This window comes from Acanthaster planci, linkage group LG03 (assembly GCF_054643075.1).
Source record: "Acanthaster planci isolate LZ-2023a linkage group LG03, COTS_SCS, whole genome shotgun sequence".
NCBI classification, from domain to species: Eukaryota; Metazoa; Echinodermata; class Asteroidea; order Valvatida; family Acanthasteridae; genus Acanthaster; species Acanthaster planci.
Window position 1 is genome coordinate 1,941,467 of NC_141779.1, and position 26,057 is coordinate 1,967,523.

The window sequence follows — 26,057 nt, forward strand, 5'->3', positions numbered from 1 at the left end:
TGACCGAAGGGTTGGTGAAAAACAACTGATCTTGTTGTCATTTTGTTGAACATATCCACTGAAGAATGTTTCATTCTGATATTCCCTCATTTAAGAGAACTATACACAAATGAAGGCGAAAGCTTGGGTCAGTCATTTTGTTTGCTAGTATTCTTCTCCCTCTTGTACTTCAAATGGTCGAAAAGTGTACCTTGGTTAATCGTGATGGGTACCATCTCTTCAATTATTCTTATTTATTGGACCATCACAAGAACAAACAAAGCAAAATTAAACAAAAATTATGTAAAAACAACAAAAGCACGAATACAAGTAAATATAAGCAGTAGCACGGATTAGGGATAAAAATCCGAATACATAACGAGACAAATATCAGTTATGTGGGTCAGCAGGGACCGCAAAAGTAAAATAAACTACTATTACCCCCGTTTATGCTCATATCGTTAACAAGACAAATTAACCAGAACAAAGGAAACAGTGGTCCCCACACAGGTGATCGAAATGACAGCCCAAAAAAGAAAAAAAAATCTTAGGAGAACATTTCATTTCCATATTTCCAAACGTAAGAAAATTATCCCGCAAAGTGAAGGCCATGCTATAAAAAGATTTTTTTTACTCTTTCTTTTTTAATCATGTGAATTTCCTCATTTAAAAAATATCCGGTTTTAACCACGTCCTTTGTGCCCTCCTTTTGAGGTGATTTTATTGGCTTGTTGGTAATTTTGTTTTTTTTTCCCTTCATTATTCATGTGATGCCTTTAATCGTAAATCATGTCATCATAATTAAACATTTGTCTGTGATTTGTTTACGCCTGTACTCAGTACCACAATTACAGCCAAGATTTGGACTCTAGCATTGTGCCTATCTCAGCTGTTCTACTCATTAGTCTTCTGCTGCTGGTTGAACAGTGATACGCTCCATGCTGTGACATGCTCAACCTCTCTCATCACTTTCTTATCTTGTCTGTTCTGAAATAGCATGAGCAAATTCCGGGTGCAATATCTGTTGTATAAGAGCACTGAGCCTTTAGGGGCAATAAAAGTAACGACAGTATGATTTTGATTTCTTCAACATAACAGAACTGGTAGTTTGCAACTGTTGCAGTGACTGTTTGTCTTGTGGTTGCAACAAAAGGTTTTTTTGAACATGTTGAAAGGTTGCTACTTTGCATGGTTTTTTGTACAATCTGATTACCTCAAGGAAGTGTCTTGAGCCCAATCCAGTTCTTATGTATACCAACAACTTTCCTTATCACATCGTGTCAGCTAGCACTTTATTTGGTAACAGTGCTCTTGTGTATAGGCCAATATAAAGTGTCTGATGACCTTCAAGATATTCAGATGTTGTCATGCTAATAAAATGCATCTCAATACATTACTAAAGAAACCAAAGTTTTGCTTATACTAGGATGGTCAAAGAAAATAGTGGACCTGAATTGTACCTTAGTTAACATGCAGTTTGAAGCTGATAATGAGTACAGGATTTCTGGGGAAAATCTTGTTATGTCACTACCAAATGAAACAGACTTAGTATGTCTTGCTTTCATCTTGCAAGTTTCTAGTGTTGACTATTCTGGAATACAAGTAGCCTATCTGGTACCTTCACAACAGAAACCTTATACATTGACAAATTGGAACAAAATTCAACTTTGAGCAACCAGGATAATTCTCTAGTGAAGAAGATTTAAAATGGATCACACGAATTGGTTGCATATGTACACTGAATTTTTCTTTACGTCAATCTAAAAGCATCCATCTTTTGCTTGCTTTTGTTGTTAGAGGTCTTCATAGAGCTTTTGACCGTGAAATAGTCTTAGTGAACAGGTGGTATATTGAAACGACCAGGCTGGACAAACCTTAGGGCACGAATTCAAAAACTTCATCATTTTACCACTTACATGCTCTTGAGATGACCTGCATGTACCTGAACGTTTGAGAACTGAAGTGGTTTAAATAACCCTTCCACACGGGATCAACTTACCAAGTACCCACTTGAATTTGAAACTATATGAAACTTGACAGAGTACTGATTGAATTTGCAGTGGAGTACCCTTGTAATAAGGTTGCTGGGACTGGCAAGTTGTGGGAGGGTCACTGTGTTGTTTGGTGCAAGGAAGCACAAAATGGGGGGATTTGAATACCTGGGATTTCCATGTGGGCCAGATGTGTCAATGGTTTTGCTTTTGTCGGTATTCCACTGTATTTTGTTATTTCATGGTATCTTTCTTTTTTTTTCGGTTTTACACAATAAATTTCTTTTATTGTTTTGGGGGTACTTATTGTTTAATTGATTGATTTGTTTCTGTAATTAATTTTATTTATGTTATTTTAATGTATTTGTATGTCATATTTATCTTATTTTGCCAACTGTATATATTTTTTCTGTTTGATTTATTTATTTGCCATTTCTTGAATCTTGTGCTGTTACTTTATGTGTGTGCACGTTTATGTAAAACCTGGAGCTTCAGAAATGAAGTCTTACGGGTGACAGTTATTGGATTAACTGTGCCTCTCCGGGCATTTGTAAGTTTGTGTTTGTGATTTCAGTGTATTTTGTGTTATGTGTTTTTGTTTAATGTTGCTGTGTTCTTTATCCTGGAAGATGCCGAATAAATGAAATTGTTTCCGTCATTGTACACACGTTATTTGGTCTCTTTTTGACGAAAATTTTTCATCTCTGAGGTTAGGTAGGTTGACAAATGGTCCGAATGGGCGAGCTTGGGGTGACTCGACAAGGATTCAAATTTCACTATCCCCTGGAGAAAATTTTCTTTGGATATTTGGAAACAATAAACAAAGAGACTTCATATTTTTTTGGTTTTGCATGCTGCATACGTCAAATACACGCCACGTTGTCTCTATATCCGATATTAAATTGTCAAGAGATGGGCTGATCCTGGAGTCTTTGGAAAGGTTATATGTTTGTTTTCCAAAAAGAAAATTTCATGCCATTTTGCAACAGAACAGACATGGGGGTCAGAGTTTTCCTCAGACATGCTCCCTATTTCGTTTGTTTTCGCTTTGTACACACGGTAGTCGGTCTGCGTCTGCCACTACATGTCTCCATAGCCAAGTTTACAGTAAATATTCTGAAACGGTCAAAATGGGCTGACCTTGATATCTTCGGAGACAGTAAATATTTCTCTATCCATTTAGATAATTTTCCTGTCCATATTTAAGCTGAAGCTTTGGAAATACCTGCGAAAGAAGGCTAGAGTTGTCCCACTGCTCTTTGTTCTCACTTTACCGAGACACTTCAGCGCACAGTGTGATCACAATATTTTAGCCTAAAAAGTGTCGGAATGCTTGAAATGTGGTAAACATGATGACAATCAAAGGGCACATTTTCCTTTATCCATTGACGTAAGTTTCATATTCATAATGTAACAGTGAGAAGATGCGATCGACATGGATAGTGTGCATTATCTCACTCAAGTTCTTTATTATGGTGTCGCCACAAGAAATACCCTGGAAAGATACAATAAGTAATTTCCATGTAAATACAATGCCTTGGAGAATTCCAATTAAACAATGTAAATTACGAAGAAAGTTATTATAACTGCAAAATCTTCTAAATCATCAAAGAACAGAAAATGAAGTCGTGCAGTTCACCAATCTAGAATTAAGTAGAGTTACATTCCAGTCTAAAAATACAAGGCATGGGTATGCTTTAACTCGCAGTCAAGAAAGGAATTAACTTCGAAAAGTGCAACAACTTCCACTGTCTAAGCCACAAACTTAAATCTGTCCACTCAGCATTATAACTATAACCTAAGGATCCATGAAGAACTGACTTAGGATATAACTTATCTCAACAAGTCAAAGCAACGGTAATGCTGTACTAGCATATTATTAAACTCAAAGAAAAAGAACACATACTTTTATAATAATAAGAACACATGTCTGCACCACCATCTAGTATTAGCAGAACCTTAGGGGCTAGTATGCAAGTCTACTAAAGCAACTGCAGTGTAGTGGCATTATACCTCCATTGTACACACACCAATAAACAATGTGGTCAGTGAAGTCTCTAGAGGGCAATGAACCTTGTGGCTCACATCCTGTCTCCCTGTACTAAGGCATGGGCAACTTCCAAGAAAATGTGTGCATCTCATTATATATGCAGCAAACTAAGGGATTAAGGGCTGCACTGTGGCTCTATGCTTTGATACACTGCACTGTCTATGGACACTAATGCTGACAAAGAAACTAAGAATTTATACACTAAACTTTCTGAATTGCTGAGAGTAAAGAACACACTTATCATAACAAAGATACACTTGTCTTAAGTCTATCTAAAATACACTTAACAAAGGTAATACATGTAATTGAGTTTCAACTAACTCTGGAAAACCACAATAACTTTCTGAAAATACAAAAGTGTAAAAATCATGAGGTGTAAAGGCTATTAATGAGATTTCTGCCAGCAACTAACATGAGGTAGATCTTGGACTACTGTGGTGTTGTCTGTACCAGCGCTGTTGGGTGAATGACTCACTGAACAAAGAGCTGGCAATAAACTAATGTTGAACAAGCTTAGCTATCAAACGAGGGCGCTGCGCAAGGGCTATGTGTAAATGCCCTGTCACAATAATATGCTGAACAAGGCAAGAGTTCTTGTCTGAGCTAGTGCTTCCTGTGTTTTTGCGATTTGTCCTTTATTCACACATAACTGGTCTTCCAAGCAGCAAATCCAGCTTTGGCGTTGGGGGGGGGTCCAAACTGAATACAGTTTCGGGCTAATTCAGCATGATTTTGGGGAAGAAGAACTTTCAGAAGCGTGACGGTCGTGACATCCTTGTTTTTATGTCGTGATGTTGTTTTCTTACGGTATTGGTGCTGATATACCCATTACTCTCTTTCTCACACACCTGCAAAGTATTTTTAGTAAACAAAATTATGGCAGGGGCATGGCCCCCACCCTTGCGTCCACTGGCTGGACCATTGCCTCTTCCTGAGCAGAGAATGGCTCCATTATATTCGAGCATAAAAGTGCAGAATGTTGCATCTATGGCGGCATCTGAAATAGTACATATTCCTCTGTCCATTAGTCGAAGTTTCAGATCCAAATTTGTTATTATAAGGGAAATACCCATCCAAGAAGGCAAGAGTTCATGTCTCACTGCTTGTTATTTTTGTGCAATTCTCCCTTTGTGCACACTATACTGATCCTCTTCCTGCGCACATGGCTCAATATTTGCGCATTAGGGTCCTGATGCTTGCTACTTTTGTTCAATTTCCCTTTGCCACATTTTACCGGTCTTTGATCTTCCCCGGTAAAGATGGCTCTCTATACCCGGGCATTACAGGTCTAAAAGTGCTTCAAATCTAACAGTCTCAGCGACATATGAAAGGGCACACTTTCCTTCATCAGATGACATAGGTTTTATATTTCTAGTTATTGGGGAAATACACGAAAAAAGAAGGCAAGGGATCTGTAACTGCTTGCCAGATTCGTGACTTTTCCCCTTTCTCCACACTTTAGTAGTCCTCTTCCCGCACAAAGATGGTTCTATGTATTCGAACCTAACAGGTGTGAAGATTGTCCAAATCTAGCAATCCTACCACTATCCAAAAGGGCGCATGTTCTAATAATCGATACGTTTCATATCCCTCCTTGGTGTGTTTAGGGAAATATGGGAGAAAGAGGACGAATTTTTCTCAGACTGCTTGCTGTTTTTTGTGAATTTTTGCATTTGTCCTCACATTACCATTCCTCATCCCGCGCAAATACAGCTCCATATGTTCGACCAAAGAACGTCTAAAAATTGTCTAAATCTGGCAATCCCAGTACCGTGTAAAAGAGCACGTTTCATGTCCATGTTAGGAAAATGTTGGCGGGAAAGGCAAACCTTGTCCTACTGCTTGTAACTTATGTTCAATTCTCTTTTCTAGTACTGCCTGACAGAGAACAAGTTCCACTCTCTATTGACGAAATTTTCATTATCCTGCTGTTCTAGATAGGGAAATATTAGCAAAGGTAGATAGGGAAATATTAGCAAAGGTAGGCAAGAGTTTTTGTCCCACTACTTTTTTCTTTACCCTTCGTGTTTCTGTGCATAAATGGTTCCATATGTTTCAGTATAAAGTTTGAAAATTGTCCAAATATAGCGTTCTTGACAGCTACTGAAAGGGCACTTGTTCTCCATTCGTTGACGTATTTAAAGTTTCAGGAAAATTAAATGAAGTTAGGAAAAAGTTTGCATTCCACTGCTTGTTTTTTTGTTTGTTTACCTCTTGTGGTTCAATTTGTTCCATTGTGCTATTATTTAGGACTTTTAATTTTAGGTCATTTAATTATTTAGGTATTTATTCATTTTGCTGCTCTACCCTTAAATTCTCAACTTCGTACATATTCCACTCATCTTATTTGCTGCATTGAAATCCTTCTCAATTGCACATATTTAAAGCTCCTAACATCTAACTATTTCAAGATCTGAAATTGTAAGTAGTCCAAGTTTCAAATCCTGCAGTTATTTCTGAATTTGGTGACTTGTGTATTTCGATATTTTGTCATTTTGCTATATGACCCTTTAATTCTGAAATTTGTTCACCTATCTCATTTGATGCACACCCATGTTTATTGCAGTCTGAATTCCATTATAACTAAAGGTGAATGGATCGAACTTTTTGAAGAAATCAATTCCTCAACAGTTCAAGACTCAGGTTAAGAAAGAGATAGTTTGAAATTTGGCTGTTTAGTTACACTGGTATTGAGTATTTTCTTAGCCCTTCTTTTAACTTTGGAAATTCGTACATATTTTAACCTACCGCATTCGCTACATTCCGATGTATTCCCGTCTGAATATTTAAAGCTCCAAAAATCTAACCTTTTCAAGGAATCACAACGTGAATAGTCCAAGACTCATAGTCTTTTGTTTCCTCTGCCTTAACTTTACAAAATCGTATATATATTTAAGCCTGTTTCATCCCTTTCTTTCCGATGTTTTTCCGTCTGAGTTCCAACCTAACTAAAGCTCCAAAATCTAAATCTTTGAAGACATCCATTCCTCAAGATTCCAAGACTCAAACTGTGCTTATATTTAGAAATCTGGCTATTAAGTTAGACTTTTATTGAGTCGCCTTATCCTTAACTTTTAAAATTCGTACATATGTGACCCTACCGCATTTTCTTTATTCTAATAATTTCTCGTCTGAATTGCAGCATATAACTTAAGCTCGAAAACTCTAAAAATATTCAAGAAATCAATTCCTGAATAGTCCAAGCCTAAAATCGTGCAGGTACTTAGAAATTTAGCTATTTACTATAGAGTCTTTTTGAAGCCCTACCTTCAACTTTGGGAACTTACACATATCATTTTGACCCTACCACATTCAGTGCATTACGAGGCTTTCCCCAATGAATTCCAACATAACTAAAGCTTCAAAATTCTAAATTTTTCAAGACAGAAATTCCGCAAATGTCCAAGACTAGAATTGTGCAGGATTTAGAAATTTTGCGATTTAGTTAGACAGATATTGAGTCTTTTTGTAGTCCTACTCTTCACTTTAAAAAGAAAATCGTACATTTTTCATATGTACGATTTCATATCTCAATTGCTGCATAGCAACATTTCCTAAGAATTCCAACAGAACTGCAGCTCCCAAAATATCTAAATATCTAAAACTTAAATCGTACAAGTAATTTGGAATATGGTGATTTAGTTAAACAGATATGGAGTCTTCTTTTAGCCCTACCCTTAACTTTAAAAAAATCGTACATATTTCTGCCTTTCTCATTTGCTGCAATACGCTGTATTCCTCTATGAATTCCAACATAACTGAAGATCCACAAATCAAGAAATCAGTTCCTCAGTAGTCCAAGACACAAATTGTTGGGGTATTAGGAAATTTTGCGATTTGTTTATATAGATATGGAGTCCTTTTATAGCCCTAGCTTGAAAAACAAAGTTGTACATATTTCCCCCTGGCCCATTTGCTGCATTTTGATATATTCCCCCTAAGAATTTCAACATAACTGAAGCTCAACAAATGTAAATTTTTCAAAGAAATCAATTCGTCAATAGTCCAAGACTCAAATTGTGCAGGTATTTAGAAATTTTGCGATTGAGTTTGAAAGATACGGTGTCTTTTTGATGCCCTACCCTTAACTCAAACATTAAGGGGTCCGAAATTTATAAGGATGAGAATGAATATACCTGCAAGACTCCATAGATGACCATCAATATGGGGACAAAAGTCAGCATGAGAATGTATATACATACATCTCTCCATAGATCATCGTCAATATTTGTACTCCATAGATTACCGTTATTTTATGATCTGTAGTGTATTAGCTAGATTAGATTACTATCAGTATGAAGATACCTTCATAATCCCATAGATTACCGTCAATATGAGGACATCAGTGTATCAGCATGAGAATGTATATACATAAATTAGTCCATAGATTACCGTCAATATGGGGACTAGACAGATTACCCTCAATACCATCAATATACGGACTCCATAGTTTGCCGTCATTATGATGGTCAGTCATGCATGACAGGAGGGATACCCACCAAGGTATCGTTTAATAGAAAGAATACTGCTTCTACTTTTCGGAGATCCTTTTACATTATAATAATATTTCACGGTATGGGCATATTAACCCACTCCAGTTCATAAGCAAAGGAATATAGATACACACATTGCTGGAAGGATTACTGTCATTATTGTGTCCCAAAGGATGAGAAGGAAGATACCTGCAAGACTCCATAGATTACCACCAATTTCGGGACTCCATAGATTACCCTCAATACAGGGACTCCAGTGTGTTAGAATGTTATTCTAAATAAATGCATCGCTCCGTAGATTACTGTCATTATAGGGGCTCCTGTTCATTTGCAAGGCAATATAGATACCCTGTACATGCGTTGTTCCATACATTACCCTTATATTTTTGCGTAATTCTGACTTTGCGGTATACCGGGTCATGTACTAGCAAAGACATTGCTTCATATATTCGAGCATAGAAGGTCTTAAAATTATCCAAATCTTGCAATCTATGTGTCACCTCAAAGGGCACATCTTCTTCTATAGATTCATATAAGTTTTATATCCATATTTACAGTAGTTAGGGAAATATCTGCAAAAGGAAGTGCGAGTTCTTTCTGACTGCTCTATATTTTTGCAAAATTGTGACTTTGCGCTGCGCCGGGTGCTGTTCTCGCCCAGAGAATGCTTCATATTTCCCAGCATTAAAGGTCTTAAAAAATCTATATCTTGCAATCTTGGTGTCATCTAAAAGGCCATATATTCCCCTATCCATTCATATAGGTTTCATATCAAAATTTGCAGTACTTTGGGAAATACCTGCCAAAGAAATTTCAAGTTTGTGTCCAACTGGCTGATATTTTTGAGGAATTCTGGCTTCGTCTACGCTATACCGGTCCTTACCCTGCGCAGAGAATGCTTCCTATAATGGAGCATAAAAGGTCTGAGAATTATCTAAATCTGGCAATCTTGATGTCAGCTGAAAGGCAACATGTTCTTCCATCCATTCTTATAAGTTTGATTTCAATATTTGCAGTAGCTAAGGAAATATCTGGAAAAGGAAATTCAAGTTTGTGTCCAACTCCCTGATATTTTTGCGGAATTTTGGCTTCGTTTACGCTATACCGGTCCTTATCCCGCGCTGAGAATGCTTCCTATAATCGAACATAAAAGGTCTGAGATTTATCTTAATCTGGCAATCTTGCTGTCATCCGAAAGGCCGCATGTTTGTCTTTGCATTCATATACGTTGGCGTCCATATTTGCAGTGGTTAGGGAAATATCTCCAAAAGGAAGTGCCAGTTCATGTCTGGATGCTAGATATTTTTGCGTACTTCTGACTTTGCGCCATACCGGGTCTTGTACTCGCACAGTGCATACTTCATGTATTCAAGCATAAAAGGACTAAGAATTATCTAAATCTTTCAATCTAGCTGTCATCTGCAAGGCCACATGCTCGCCTATCTATTCATATACGTTTCATGTCCAAATTTGCAGTAGTTAGGGAAATAGCCGCCAAAGGAAATGCAAGCTTGTGTACAACTGCCTGATATTTTTGCTGAATTCTGGCTTCGTCTACGCTATGTCGGTCCTTATCCCGCGCAGATAATGCTTCCTATAATCGAGCATAGAACGTCTGAAAATTATCTAAATCTGGCATTCTTTATGTCATCTGAAAGGCAGCATGTTCGTCTATCCATTCATATAAGTTTGATTTCCATATTTGCAGTAGTTAGGGAAATATCTTCAAAAGGAAGTTCTAGATCTTGTCTGACTGCTTGATATTTTTGCTTTATTCTGACTTAATTCTGACGTGCTATACCGGGTCCTGTACTTGCACAGTAAATGCTTCATGTATTCGAGCATAAAAGGTCTAAAAACTATCCAAATCTGGCAATCTTTGTGTCACCTAAAAGGGCACATCTTTTTCTATCGATTCATATAAGTTTTGCATCCATATTTGCAGTACGTAGGGAAATAGCTGCCAAAGGAAGTGCGAGTTCTTTCCCAACTGCCTCCTTTTTTGCAGAATTCTGGCTTCGTCTGCTCTATACCGGTCCTTATAAAACGCAGAGAATGCTTCATATATTCGAGCATAAAAGGTCGAAGAATTATCTACATTTGGCAATCTTGGTGTCATCTGAAAGGCTAAATGGTCCCCTATCTATTTGTATCAGTTTCATATCCATAGTAGTTATGGAAATATCTGCCAAAGGAAGTGTCAGTTCTTGTCTGACTGCTTGATATTTTTGTGTATTTATGACTTTGCGCTGCGCAGGGTGCTGTACTCTCACAGTGAATGCTTCATATAATCCAGCATGAAAGGTCTGAGAATATGTGAAACTGGGAATCTTGGTGTCATCTGAAAGGCAACACGTTCCTCTATTCATTCATACAGGTTTCATATCCATATTTGGAGTAGTTAGGGAAATAGCTGCCAAAGGTAGTGCGAGTTCTTTTCCAACTGCCTCCTTTTTTTACAGAATTCTGGCTTCATCTGCGCTATAATAGTCCTTATCCCTCGTAGAGAATGCTTAATATAGTCAAGCATAAAAGGTCCGAGAATTATCTAAATCTGGCACTCGTGGTGTCATCCATTCATATAAGTTTCATATCTATATTTGGAGTAGTTACAGAAATAGCTGCCAAAGGAAGTGCGAGTTCTTTTCCAACTGCCTCCTTTTTTGCGGAATTCTGGCTTCGTCTGCGTTATACTGGTCCTTATCCCGAGCAGAGAATGCTTCATATAATCGAGCATAAAAGGTCTGAGAATTATCTAAATTTGGCAATCTTGGTGTCTTGTGAAAGGCCACATCTTTCCCTGTCCATTCATTTAAGTTTCATATCCATATTTGCAGTAGTTAGGGAAATATCTGCCGAAGGAAGTGCCAATCTTTGTCTGACTCATTGATATTTTTGCGGAATTCTGGCTTCGTCTGCGCTATACTGGTCCTTATCCTACGCAGAGAATGCTTCATATAATCGAGCATAAAAGGTCTAAGAATTATCTAAATCTGGCAATCTTGGTGTCATCTGAAAGGCCACATGTTCCCCTATCTATTTGTATAAGTTTCATATCCATATTTGCAGTAGTTAGGGAAATATCTGCCAAAGGAAATGCGAGTTCTTTTCCAACTGCCTCCTTTTTTGCGGAATTCTGGCTTCGTCTGCGCTATACCAGTCCTTATCCCACGCAGAGAATGCTTCATATAATCGAGCATAAAAGGTATGAGAATTATCTAAATCTGGCAATCTTGGTGTCTTCTGAAAGGCGACATGTTCTCCTGTCCATTCATATAAGTTTCATAGCCATATTTGGAGTAGTGAGGGAAATATCTGCAAAAGGTAGGTCGAGTTTTTTCTGACTGCCTCCTTTTTTTGCGGAATTCTGGCTTCGTCTGCACTATAGCTGTCCTATCCCGTGCAAAGAATACTTCACATTTCGAGCATAAAAGGTCTAAAATTATCTAAATCTTCCAATCTTGCTGTCATCTGAAAGGCCACATTTTCCCCTATCTATTTGTATAAGTTTCATATCCATATTTGAAGTAGTTAGGGAAATATATGCCAAAGGAAGTGCCAGATCTTGTCTGACTCATTGATATTTTTGCGGAATTCTGGCTTCGTCTGCGTTATACTGGTCCTTATCCCGAGCAGAGAATGCTTCATATAATCGAGCATAAAACGTCTGAGAATTATCTAAATTTGGCAATCTTGGTGTCTTGTGAAAGACCACATGTTTCCCTGTCCATTCATTTAAGTTTCATATCCATATTTGCAGTAGTTAGGGAAATATCTGCCGAAGGAAGTGGAAATTCTTGTCTGACTCATTGATATTTTTGCAGAATTCTGGCTTCGTCTGCGCTATACCAGTCCTTATCCCACGCAGAGAATGCTTCATATAAGCGAGCATAAAAGATATAAGAATTATCTCAATCTGGCAATCTTGGTGTCATCTGAAAGGCAACATGTTCCCCTTTTTATTTGTAGAAGTTTCACATCCATATTTGCAGTAGTTAGGGAAATATCTGCCAAAGGAAGTGCGAGATCTTTTCCAACTTCCCCCTTTTCTGCGGAATTCTGGCTTCTTCTGCGCTATACCGGTCCTTATCCCGCGCAGAGAATGCTTCATATAATCGAGCATAAAACGTCTGAGAATTATCTAAATCTGGCAATCTTTGTGTCATCTGAAAGGCCACGTTTCCCTGTCCATTCATATAAGTTTCATACCCATATTTGCAGTAGTTAGGGAAATATCTGCCAAAGGTAGGTCGAGTTTTTTCTGACTGCCTCCTTTTTTTGCGGAATTCTGGCTTCGTCTGCACTATAGCTGTCCTGTCCCGTGCAAAGAATACTTCACATTTCGAGCATAAATGGTCTAAAATTATCTAAATCTTCCAATCTTGCTGTCATCTGAAAGGCCACATTTTCCCCTATCTATTTGTATAAGTTTCATATCCATATTTGAAGTAGTTAGGGAAATATATGCCAAAGGAAGTGCCAGATCTTGTCTGACTCATTGATATTTTTGCGGAATTCTGGCTTTGTCTGCGTTATACTGGTCCTTATCCCGAGCAGAGAATGCTTCATATAATCGAGCATAAAACGTCTGAGAATTATCTAAATTTGGCAATCTTGGTGTCTTGTGAAAGACCACATGTTTCCCTGTCCATTCATTTAAGTTTCATATCCATATTTGCAGTAGTTAGGGAAATATCTGCCGAAGGAAGTGCCAATTCTTGTCTGACTCATTGATATTTTTGCAGAATTCTGGCTTCGTCTGCACTATACTGGTCCTTATCCTACGCAGAGAATGCTTCATATAATCGAGCATACAAGGTCTAAGAATTATCTCAATCTTGCAATCTTGGTGTCATCTGAAAGGCCACATGTCCCCCTATCTATTTGTATAAGTTTCATATCCATATTTGCAGTAGTTAGGGAAATATATGCCAAAGGAAATGCGAGATCTTTTCCAACTGCCTCCTTTTTTGCGGAATTCTGGCTTCGTCTGCGCTATACCAGTCCTTATCCCACGCAGAGAATGCTTCATATAATCGAGCATAAAAGGTATGAGAATTATCTAAATCTGGCAATCTTGGTGTCTTCTGAAAGGCCACATGTTCTCCTGTCCATTCATATAAGTTTCATAGCCATATTTGGAGTAGTGAGGGAAATATCTGCAAAAGGTAGGTCGAGTTTTTTCTGACTGCCTCCTTTTTTTTGCGGAATTCTGGCTTCGTCTGCACTATAGCTGTCCTATCCCGTGCAAAGAATACTTCACATTTCGAGCATAAAAGGTCTAAAATTATCTAAATCTTCCAATCTTGCTGTCATCTGAAAGGCCACATGTTCCCCTATCTATTTGTATAAGTTTCATATCCATATTTGCAGTAGTTAGGGAAATATCTGCCAAAGGAAGTGCCAGTTCTTGTCTGACTGTTTGACATTTTTGCGGAATTCTGGCTTCGTCTGCGCTATACTGGTCCTTATCCCGCGCAGAGAATGCTTCATATAATCGAGCATAAAAGGTCTGAGAATTATCTAAATCTGGCAATCTTGGTGTCTTGTGAAAGACCACATGTTTCCCTGTCCATTCATTTAAGTTTCATATCCATATTTGCAGTAGTTAGGGAAATATCTGCCGAAGGAAGTGCCAATTCTTGTCTGACTCATTGATATTTTTGCGGAATTCTGGCTTCGTCTGCTTAATACTGGTCCTTTTCCTACGCAGAGAATGCTTCATATAATCGAGCATACAAGGTCTAAGAATTATCTCAATCTGGCAATCTTGGTGTCATCTGAAAGGCAACATGTTCCCCTATCTATTTGTATAAGTTTCATATCCATATTTGCAGTAGTTAGGGAAATATCTGCACAAGGAAATGCGAGTTCTTTTCCAACTGCCTCTTTTTGCGGAATTCTGGCTTCGTCTGCGCTATACCAGTCCTTATCCCACGCAGAGATCGCTTCATATAATCGAGCATAAAAGGTATGAGAATTATCTAAATCTGGCAATCTTGGTGTCTTCTGAAAGGCCACATGTTCTCCTGTCCATTCATATAAGTTTCATAGCCATATTTGGAGTAGTTAGGGAAATATCCGCAAAAGGTAGGTCGAGTTCTTCTGACTGTCTGACTGCCTCCTTTTTTTTGTGGAATTCTGGCTTCGTCCGCGCTATAGCGGTCCTATCCCTTGCAGAGATTGGTTCATATATTCGAGCATAAAAGGTCTAAGAATTATCTAAATTGTTCAATCTTGCTGTCATCTGAAAGGCCACATGTTCCTTTATCCATTCATTTAAGTTTCATATCCATATTTGCAGTAGTTAGGGAAATATTTGCCAAAGGAAGTGCCAGTTCTTGTCTGACTTTTTGATATTTTTGCGGAATTCTGACTTCGTCGGCGTTATGCTGGTCCTGGTCTCGTGCATAGAATGCTTCATATAATCGAGCATAAAAGGTCTGAGAATTATCTAAATCTGGCAATCTTGGTGTCATCTGAAAGGCCATATGTTTCTCTATTTATTCATACAAGTTTCGTAGCCATATTTGCAGTAGTTAGGGAAATAGCTGCCAAAGGAAGTGCGAGTTCTTTTCCAACTGCCTCCTTTTTTCGGAATTCTGGCTTCGTCTGCGCTATAGCGGTCCTTATCCCACGCAGAGATCGCTTCGTATAATCGAGCATAAAAGGTCTGAGAATTATCTCAATCTTGCAATCTTGGTGTCATCTGAAAGGCCACATGTCCCCCTATCTATTTGTATAAGTTTCATATCCATATTTGCAGTAGTTAGGGAAATATCTGCACAAGGAAATGCGAGTTCTTTTCCAACTGCCTCCTTTTTTGCGGAATTCTGGCTTCGTCTGCGCTATACCAGTCCTTATCCCACGCAGAGAATGCTTCATATAATCGAGCATAAAAGGTATGAGAATTATCTAAATCTGGCAATCTTGGTGTCTTCTGAAAGGCCACATGTTCTCCTGTCCATTCATATAAGTTTCATAGCCATATTTGGAGTAGTGAGGGAAATATCCGCAAAAGGTAGGTCGAGTTTTTTCTGACTGCCTCCTTTTTTGCGGAATTCTGGCTTCGTCTGCACTATAGCTGTCCTATCCCGTGCAAAGAATACTTCACATTTCGAGCATAAAAGGTCTAAAATTATCTAAATCTTCCAATCTTGCTGTCATCTGAAAGGCCACATGTTCCCCTATCTATTTGTATAAGTTTCATATCCATATTTGCAGTAGTTAGGGAAATATCTGCCAAAGGAAGTGCCAGTTCTTGTCTGACTGTTTGATATTTTTGCGGAATTCTGGCTTCGTCTGCGTTATACTGGTCCTTATCCCGAGCAGAGAATGCTTCATATAATCGAGCATAAAAGGTCTGAGAATTATCTAAATTTGGCAATCTTGGTGTCTTGTGAAAGACCACATGTTTCCCTGTCCATTCATTTAAGTTTCATATCCATATTTGCAGTAGTTAGGGAAATATCTGCCGAAGGAAGTGCCAATTCTTGTCTGACTCATTGATATTTTTGCGGAATTCTGGCTTCTTATGCAATATAGTGGTCCTTATCCAGCGCAGAGAATGCTTCATATATTTGAGCATAAAAGGTCCAAGAATTATCTAAATCTTCCAATCTTGCTGTCATCTGAAAGGCAACATGTTTCCCTATCTATTTGTATAAGTTTTATATCCCTATTTGGAGTAGTTAGGGAAATATCTGCCAAAGGAAGTGCCAGTTCTTGTCTGACTGTTTGACATTTTTGCGGAATTCTGGCTTCGTCTGCGCTATAGCGGTCCTTATCCCACGCAGAGAATGCTTCTTATAATCGAGCATAAAAGGTCTAAGAATTATCTCAATCTGGCAATCTTCACGTCTTCTGAAAGGCCACATGTTCCCCTGTCCATTCATTTAAGTTTCGTATCCATATTTGCAGTAGTTAGGGAAATATCTGCCGAAAGAAAAACCAATTTTTGTCTGACTCTTTGATATTTTTGCGGAATTCTGGCTTCGTCTGCATTATGCTGGTTCTTATCCCACGCAGAGAATGCTTCATATAATCGAGCATAAAAGGTATGAGAAGTTTTTAAATTTGGCAATCTTGGCGTCTTCTGAAAGGCCACATGTTCCCCTGTCCATTAATATAAGTTTCATATCTATATTTGCAGTAGTTAGGGATATATCTGCAAAAGGAAGTCGTAGTTTTTGTCCAACTGCCTCTTATTTTTGCAGAATTCTGGCTTCGTCTAAAACCCTTCCCTTTCAAGCCACACACAAAGTTTCAACCGCATCGGACACGTACTTTTCGAGGTGTAGTGGTTTGAAAAGTTCCCCCTTTAATGTCACGTGACTTGTCTCCTGGTGACAACATCAGCACATGAGGTCAATATTCCTCTGACGCACCCCCTTCTCAAGATATCTGCAAGATTTGAACCCGATTAGTCTGGTACATCTGGAGATATAGGGCCTTCAAGAGTTTAATTTGATGTTACGTGACTTGTCTGCTCATGACGTCATCATCACATAAGGCAATTTTCCTCTTAAGCACTCTCTATTCAAGGTGTCCGCAAAATATGAACCCAATAGGACATGTACTTTAGAAGATATAGGGGCCTCAAAGAGTGTATTCTCCACTGACATTGGTCTGCAAACCCCGTGTTATTTGCATAATCATAAATATGCATTGCACACTAAAACCAAAAAATCTTTGATAATATCTCACATAAGAGTAATCGATTGCACATTTCACATTTTCTGTGTACAAAATATAAGAACAAAGATTGCAGGACCACTAGAGATGACATCTGTTGCCCTATCCTGAACATTTTGATGCAAAAATGAATTTCACTTTTGATAACTGTGACTAGAAGTTGAACTGTATGCTATACACTTTAAAACTACTCTGCCATTCTTTGGCAACTGTCGCCACGCTGAATCTGCAAGTTAAGGGTCTGATGTTGTCACTGACTTCATCACCCGTCCTGTTTGGGGTTCAGGACTTAATACGTCCCCATGTAGATCATCGGGTGTCACGAGCCTTTTTAATCAACGTAAAAGTAGAATCCAGACAGAATTAACAACATCTGACATGTTGATAACGCCGATACTGTCCGTTACGAAAAAAAGCAATTATTTATGACGTTATCATTAAATGAGCTCAATATATGCTCAAAGCACTTCCTCTCCAAGATATAAGCAAGGTTTCAACCCAGCATTAACACCGACAGACGCCTTATGTTGAAAAAAACTTTACAGCTTTTACCACTTTCAAACAATAAGCCTACTTCTGGTTTAAACCAGAAGGAATGGTTATGTCAATTAACCTACACGAGACAAAATCAAGACCACTTTTTATCCTGGCACTTGCTGCAAACAGAATGTTGCGGGAGGCCACGGTTGATTTATATGGGTTTTTATACATTTAAAGGAATATTTAAGTATTCACAATTTAATAACAAATTTCATGATGACGTCATCATGACATAAATAATTTAAAATTATCTTCGTTGTATAGTTAGTGCTTGCTGTAAGTTTGACGGTGATCAATGATTACTGAGGTACGAAATTAGTGCCTCGAATACGTGTACTAAGTCAATAGGCTGAAATAAATATTTAAAAATTAATAATAAATCACATGATGACGTCATCACGACGTAATGAATTTTGAGGTATTTTTTCATCAATGTCTTTCATGGCTGTAACTTGGAAGTTGATCAAAGCTCTCAAACTAACCCAAATGCTTGCTTGAAAACGTGTACAAAGTCAAAGGGCTAAAATAAATATTGAAAAATCACGAATAAATGACATGATAACGTCATCATGACGTACTTTACTTACAATAATTTTTGTACCACGGTCTTTGTTGGCTGTCACTTTGATAACCATCAAACATCGGAAAGGTTTTAAAATTGTGCCTTGAAAACGTGTACAAAGTCTAGGGCAAAAAACTCATTTGTGGAAACACTGCTCCTTTAAGTTCATGTCACGTGATTTGCACTTCAACTGAAAAATTCTAATGAAATATTACTTCATATTCGGACTCTTAGGCATATTTCAAATGAAATAGCAGAGCGTAAAGTACCCGATTTCTCCTTTGTTCTTATAGTAATTTTGCGCCGAAGTTAAAGACTACTTGTTCACTTGTGTTAAGTAGAAAAACGTGTACAAAAATTTGTGGGGAAAAATTTAATGTTCAAAAATGAATAGAAAATAAGGTGATGAAGTCATCATGACGTCATCCCTTTGCAATAAATCATCTTGCATCAGGGTCTTCGTTGGCTATCACTTTGGAACGATCAAACAATGCAAAGTTACCAAAATTGTGGCTCGAAAACGTGTACAAAGTCAATGGCCTAGAAACACGTGTGCAGGAAAACTGCTCCTTTAATTTCATGTCACGTCTAAACTGGAAAAAAAAACTTATGAAATATTATTTAATATTTGCACACTTGGGTATATTTGCGATCGAACGGAAGGGAAACTTTGGTCTGATTTCTTTTTCGTTCTGGTAGTAATTCTCGGTCAAAGTTGAGGTTACAAACCCTATGTTGCGCAACAACGCCATCCATGGTTAAATATAGGACAGATTGAAAGATTCCTTCGATGCTGCTCAGCATATAGGACAGTTTGTTGAAAATTGAAAGCCCAAGCAGGTGTAACCGTAATTCTGCAATAGTGCCCTCATAGCCTGATATAGGACAGTCCAAAAACTGCGTGCGATCTGTGTACAAAGTGTATGGGGAAAAATTAATTATTATAGTAAATAAACTACTTAGGTCATCACTGTGAATTTTTTCTAGGACCGTCCTTGGATGATGGTCCAAAGGTCTGCCAAGTTTTAAGTCGATCAGATTTAGTAAACTGCCAAAGTCAACTGGTGAAAGGAATTGAGTTGAAAAAGAGAAAAAAAATCAGAAAAACAATATTTGTTTCGGCAAAGTTGCCGAAGCAGCTAAAACAAAATAATCAGAAAAATTATACCTGTTTCTGCAAAGTTGCTGAAACAGCTAAAAATCATCAGAAAAGCAAGAGCTGTTCCGGCTGTTGCCGAAACAGCTAAAAAAAAAGAACAAAAAGAATGCCTTTTTTGCAACTTGCCAAAAAGCCAAAAAGGAAATGAAAAAAAAAAATAATCAGAAAAGAAAGAGTTGTTCAGGCTGTTGCCAAAACAGCTAAAAAAATCAGAAAAGCAATACCTGTTTTGTGAGTTGCCGAAACAGCTAATTATAACATCTTTGCTCGTTATTTATCCTATCCAAGTGTTCCGGAAGCGCACCATCAGGGGTCAACTTTCAGGCTCTGTTATAGGTACACTTGTCTCTTTTTGCCCAACGGTTTTAGAAAGTGGTTTTGTTTCACCACTTATTTACCCATACAGTGTTATGCTCTTTAAGTTGCCCAACAGTCCAGCGATTCACCTGTTATTCCGCATAGGGCAAAAGTATGCTCAATAATTTTGGGAAAGGACCGATTAAAAATGTAGCATATCAAACCCTTATTCAAAAGAAAACCGCTTCTGGTCATTGTCTTGAATGTCGACCTGATCTGACAACCCCCCCCCCACACACAAAACCGTTGAAAGGCTAACCCGTTCCTTCGGAGCGCCGGGCGGCATTATTTCCGCCCTACACTGTATGTACATGTATTTTGAATTTTTTTTTTGGGGGGGGGGCATTTACTGTCGGACAGTGAGAGTGACCCAACTTGCAAAAACGCACAGTTGCATTCGATGTCCCTCTCTACGAGTACCTAAGGAGCCCCTAAGGGGACAGGCACAATGAAGATTTTTTTTAATTCCGTTCCCTCGAATTATCGTTTCGTTCCCTCAAAATCATCTTGTTCCCACAAAATAATACAATAATAAGTACCACTCGATGTTACCCATCGTTTGCTCATATGCATGCAGTCCGTGTCAAGAAAGCCGACCATAAACAAAATGCATCAAATTCCAGTATCGGTATAGCTTCAGGAGGCATTATATTGCAACCTGAAAAAGGTATAATTAGCTAGAATCCCCAGAATTTCGGACGTAACTTTGATGATTTTTGGTAGATAACGTCTCGTATAGCATCTTTTATACGACTGACTGTAGTCTGACGTCATGGTGTGTGTTGCGGTCAAGATGTAAACTACGGTTGCATCCGAATCTCTTGTCAAGAGCTAGGTATAGAACTTCGCTCCATTGGAAATGCGTGGAGACGCGTAGACAATAGACCCAGCCGTAGCTCTGGAAGCCCAAGCCTCAGATGGTTGCGTTTGTCCAGGCTTTGGTTTTTTATATTGATGCAAATTGCTCGCATACAGTTTTGGGAAATGCTTTTTTTTCTCTTTGCAATAGTGGTCATTCTTTTGATCTACATTACGAAAAAAATAATAACTGCATAATCTTCAGATCTTCGTCGTACTTGTGCACACTGACAGGGCCTATTTCAAGCGCGCCAATCACCAGCGCTGTTTTATCCCCTGTTTGGTTACCTGCTTAATATGTGTGCAAGTTGATCGACGATCAGTTTTCCACGGTGGCGCGAGCATTAGCATTACAATGCCTACGCACAAGAACGCATGTGTGATCAAGTTGGCGGGTTTGTTCAAATGTGACTTCACAGGAGGTGAATTTAAAGGTGAGAACTGAGACTGGCTTACCATCCAACAATTGAAAATAAATGGAGAAATGACGGTAGAGACGATAACGAGATTTCTGTATGACAAACTCCACAAGTTTGGGCTTGGCTTTGTTGATTTTACACTGCTTTTGTTGTGGTAAAGTGCACCCTGCATTTAAACATGGCCGCCCCACAGTGACTGTCAGGCATGCAGGCTGGGATTTTAAAGGGGTTCCTTTGGTTTCTTAACTTGTAGCAGTAATGAACAGACGAAGAACACTCCTGTGAGACCGTTTTCTGGATTGTTGCACATCTGAGATGTATTTTGACACTTTATTGTACTCAGCAGGTCTGGAAACAGCTCACGCTGTACAAACACAGTAGGCCTTTCCTACTTCTGATAACAGCCCAACAGTAAATGTTAATAAAATAAAAAAATAGGCCTAGGGAGTAATAGGGGCCTATGTACTGTTGTGTTGTAAATCTGAAACATGACTTTTGTCCAACAAATTTTTCAACCAATGAAAATCTCCAGCCTGTATGTGGGGCCAAAGTTGCTAATTTGATAGTCAATGAGCAGTCTGAACAAACTGGAGGATAGTATGATTTGATGTGGTAAATGAAGAGAAAACATTACTTTCCACCCCACAAGAATTTGTCAGGAAGCCAAAGTCTTTAAAACTAACTAGACCTATCCACTGAGGTTCAGAATTATAGAAATACATTATACAATCTGTAATTTCTACATATTTCAGTGAACCTGGTAAAAATTGGGTAGAAAGTAGGCCTCATACTTTGAGTCTGTGTTGCATGGAGCCATGCATGGAGATTTCCACTGATTGCATGATGAAAAGCTTAAAATTGGAGGTTGTGCTAATCATTTCTGAATAAAAATTTGTTTATTTTCAAAGATTCTTCTATGCCAAAATGATTTTGGTTATTACTGTAAAATCTTTCTGTACTGAAAATACAATGGGGAAAGGTCTAGTTTCCAAGATAACTGTCCTCTTTGTCTTGTTCATCTGTCTATGTGCTGTCGATATATGTTTGTCAGTCTATCTGTTATTCATCTGTCTGTTATTCCGTTGTCTCTCCCCCTCTCTCTTAGTCATTCTCATTCAGATACGAAGGTTATTGTGGCAGCACTTACCATGTACACGTATGTTTCCTTCCTCAACTTAGTTTTACTTATTGTTCAGGGTTGTAGACTGGAATGCTAGTTAGCTTTTGTGATGGAAATGAGACATTGGCTGGATTGTTTTGTGAGTGATAGATCTGATGTAGTCAAATATGCAGTAGTCTTTTTCAAGCAGTGAAAATTTGTTTATTCCTGTGTTTGTGCAAAACAAATCATGATATTCTTGCAATAGGGGTTTCCACAAGAATGTGAAACACATAAGTATGAAGCCAGCGTTGAACTAAACGTCATCCGGGTGGTCATTAGCTTGCAAAAATTTTTAAAGCCAGATTCACGAACTTAAAATCAGGTGCACTGTGATTTTATTCTGTCACAGCAACACTTTGCAATTGATGTTTGAATAGTGTAGAATTTAGTTTATTTATGTCATGGAATGATACTCACTTCTAATGACACTGTTGTACGAAGAGGCTCAATATCTATTTTAAAAACAAAATTGCATTTTTGGCTTTATCACGTGTGTCATTACAAACATCCATTGCAAATAGTAGTAGAGAATAGCCGATTCTGAACCACACGCCCTTTTCACCCCCTTTCACTCACACTCACCGGGGATTCCCACTTCACTGACCTTGAACTTTTGACCCCGGCTGGCTAAACAACTCGTGACTGGCACCGGCCTGCACCAGCAATCAATCACAAACAAAAAGGGATTTCCCCTTGCTACATGTCGAGACTTGCCCGACCTGAACTCGTGACCTCTACTTAAAGCATGGCTCTGTTCAAAGCAAAACACGCTATATTTACAACCGCCTTAAATAAATGACCTATATATAAAAATAACAATATATAAAAAAAAACATGTCAAGTCAAGTCGATAGAAAAAATGATAAAAATTTTAGAAACCTATATAAAAATAGAGATATGAGCAACCAGCAATACCGACCTCTACTAACGAATTTCAATCGATTTAAGAAGGCGTTTTTAGAAGATTTTGTCAAGCGGTATAACATCCCATTACCGGCACCTAAAAATAAACACCATACACGATTTGAACTAATAAACGCTATCAAAGAGGATCAAAAACAATTTAGATATCTCCAGCGTCAGTCATATCGGCAGCTGTTGAAAACGGTACAAAAATATAATATTCCTTATGCAAACAAAGACAGATACGTCAAACAGGACTTTATCAATGCGATTAAAGCTTATACACAACCTAAAGAACTCGAGGAAGTAGACATTAAACGTATAAGGCGTTTTAAAGATAATTTTCGTAATTGGGAATTGATTCCTCGCTTCTATGAAGACGATTTAATACATTTTTTTGATTTTTACAAGCAGTTGATAGAGAAAACAGCGTTAGCCGAACTCAAAGAAATCGGGAGTTACAAATTACAAACACATCTTAAAGTGCAGTTTAGATTGGAAAAACTTGACGGAACGATTGACTACGGCACTTTTCCATTTCAGAGTGATCAAGACGTAGTAACAAATAAACCAAGCGTTAAAAATGCACTCGCTAAGCAACGCGAAGAACAAATCGAACAGGTGGAGGCCCATACACAAAAAGGCTCGGGGTGGATCTTTGACAAAGTTGTCGCTTTTTACATCAACGTGGTTAAATATAATTCAGTGGGTTCTTCTTACATTCCGTTGCCTGAGGAACTGTTAGACAAAAAAGCAATCATAAATGTCCAAAATAAAGATCAAGAATGTATTCGATGGGCGTTGAGAGCAGCTTTAAAATTATATTCAGACGGAGTCAAAAGTCAGCTAGAAACAAATCCAAAATATAAAATACATGACGAGCGGCCTTCAACTTACATGTCGAAGGCGTCAGATGGTTTAAATTTTACAAACATAAGCTTTCCAACACCGATTTCACAAATTCCACGTATCGAATCGCAAAATAGATTGGCGATCAATGTGTTTGGTTACACCAAAAAAGACGGTCTTTACATTCTCCACAAAAGCAAGCGCCAAGAAGAACCGATTAATTTTACCCGAGATGAAGAGAATCACTACTGTTGGATTAAAAACTTTTCTCGGTTGACGAGTGATATCGATCATCACGAGCATAAGAAACACTGGTGTTTTAAGTGCTTGTCGCATTTCCAAACGGAAGAAAAGTTAGCCAGTCACAAAGAAGATTGCCAAGGTTTGAACGTTCCCACGTGCAAAGTCGAAATGCCGGTCAAAGGCGAGAATATACTCAAGTTTGAAAATTACAAAAATAAGCAAGATGCGCCTTTTGTCATTTACGCCGATTTTGAGTCTGTTTTAGAAAAATTACCGCCGACCAATACAAACACTCTCAAAACACAGATTCAAAAGCCTTGTGGATACTCATACACGGTCGTCAGATGCGATGGAGTTTGCACTAGCCAAAAGACTTACAGAGGTCAAGACGCGGCTGTTGATTCTGTAGGGCCACTTTCTCAGGAAACAGAGAATATCAACGAAACGTTTAAAAACAAAGCGAAGTTGATCTGGTCACCCGAGTTACAAAAAAATTACGAACAATGTAATAGATGTTGGATCTGTGAAAAGTTGATAGATCGAGCAAAAGCGGGTGAATCTCACTGTCAATGTGATATTCCAAAAACACCAGAGACAAAAGAAGAAAAAATCAAGTTTTGTCGATAGTTAAAGTCTAAGGCAAAGATAAAGAGTTCAGAGAATGGAAATGTTTGGATTGCGAAAAGCCCATCAACAATTTTAGAAAGGTTAGGGATCATTGTCACGTGACGGGGAAGTACCGAGGCCCAGCGCACGCTAGTTGTAATCTCAAGTTAAGAATAGTGCCCGATCAAACACCTATTCCGGTGATCTTACATAAGCTGGAGAAATACGACGCGCACTTGATTATGCAAGGCGCTCACGAATTTTATGGGAAATCAATCAAGTTGATCGCTAAAAATACCGAGAACTACATTTCGTTTTCTTTTGGTCAACTCAGATTTTTAGACTCCTTTCATTTTATGGCGGCATCCTTAGATCGGTTGGTTAAAAATTGTCTACCCGACGATTTTAACTTACTTTGCAAAAGGTTTACAAATAATAAAAGTTTACTCTTGGAAAAGGGAATTTACCCCTATGAGTATATAGACTCCTTTGATCGGTTCCAAGAGAGACAACTCCCACCTAGAGACGCTTTCTATAGTTCTCTGAAGCAGGGAGGGATAACCGAGCAAGAATACGCTCGTGCGGAAACAGTATGGGAAAAATTTAATTGCCAAAACTTGGGGGACTACCACGACCTATACGTGGAAACGGATGCGCTATTGTTAGCGGCTGTTTTTGAGAACTTCCGGAAGGTATGCAAGAAGAACTACGGCCTTGACACAGCCAACTATTATACGGCGCCAGGCCTGTCGTGGGATGCCCTCTTAAAGCATTCGGGTATATAATTGGAACTACTGACAGACATTGACAAGCACTTGTTCTTTGAAAGGGCAAAAAGAGGTGGTATCTCGAGTGTGGGCGCAAAGCGATATGCAAAGGCAAATAGCCCAGAACTACCCGACTACGACCCTGATAAGCCGGAGTCACAGATCATGTACCTAGACGCAAATAATCTATATGGTTGGGCTATGTCTCAGTTTTTGCCGGTCGGGAAATTTAAGTGGGTCAAAGACTTAGGCAAATTTACGAAAGAAAATATCACTAGGATATCACTCAAGTCGGACGTAGGCTATATATTTGAAGTCACTTTAGAGTATCCCAAACACCTACACAACGCCCACAATGATTTTCCACTAGCGCCTGAAAATATGGCTGTATCAAAGGGATGGTTTTCGGTCTATCAACAGAATTT

General features: G+C 38.4%; 1 long non-coding RNA gene across 2 annotated transcripts in view; it reads left to right on the forward strand.

Moving 5' to 3' along the window:
- The window catches only part of LOC110990889 (uncharacterized), a 445,142-nt gene that overhangs the window by 187,113 nt on the left and 231,972 nt on the right, over window positions 1–26,057 (forward strand). The window lies entirely within an intron of this gene.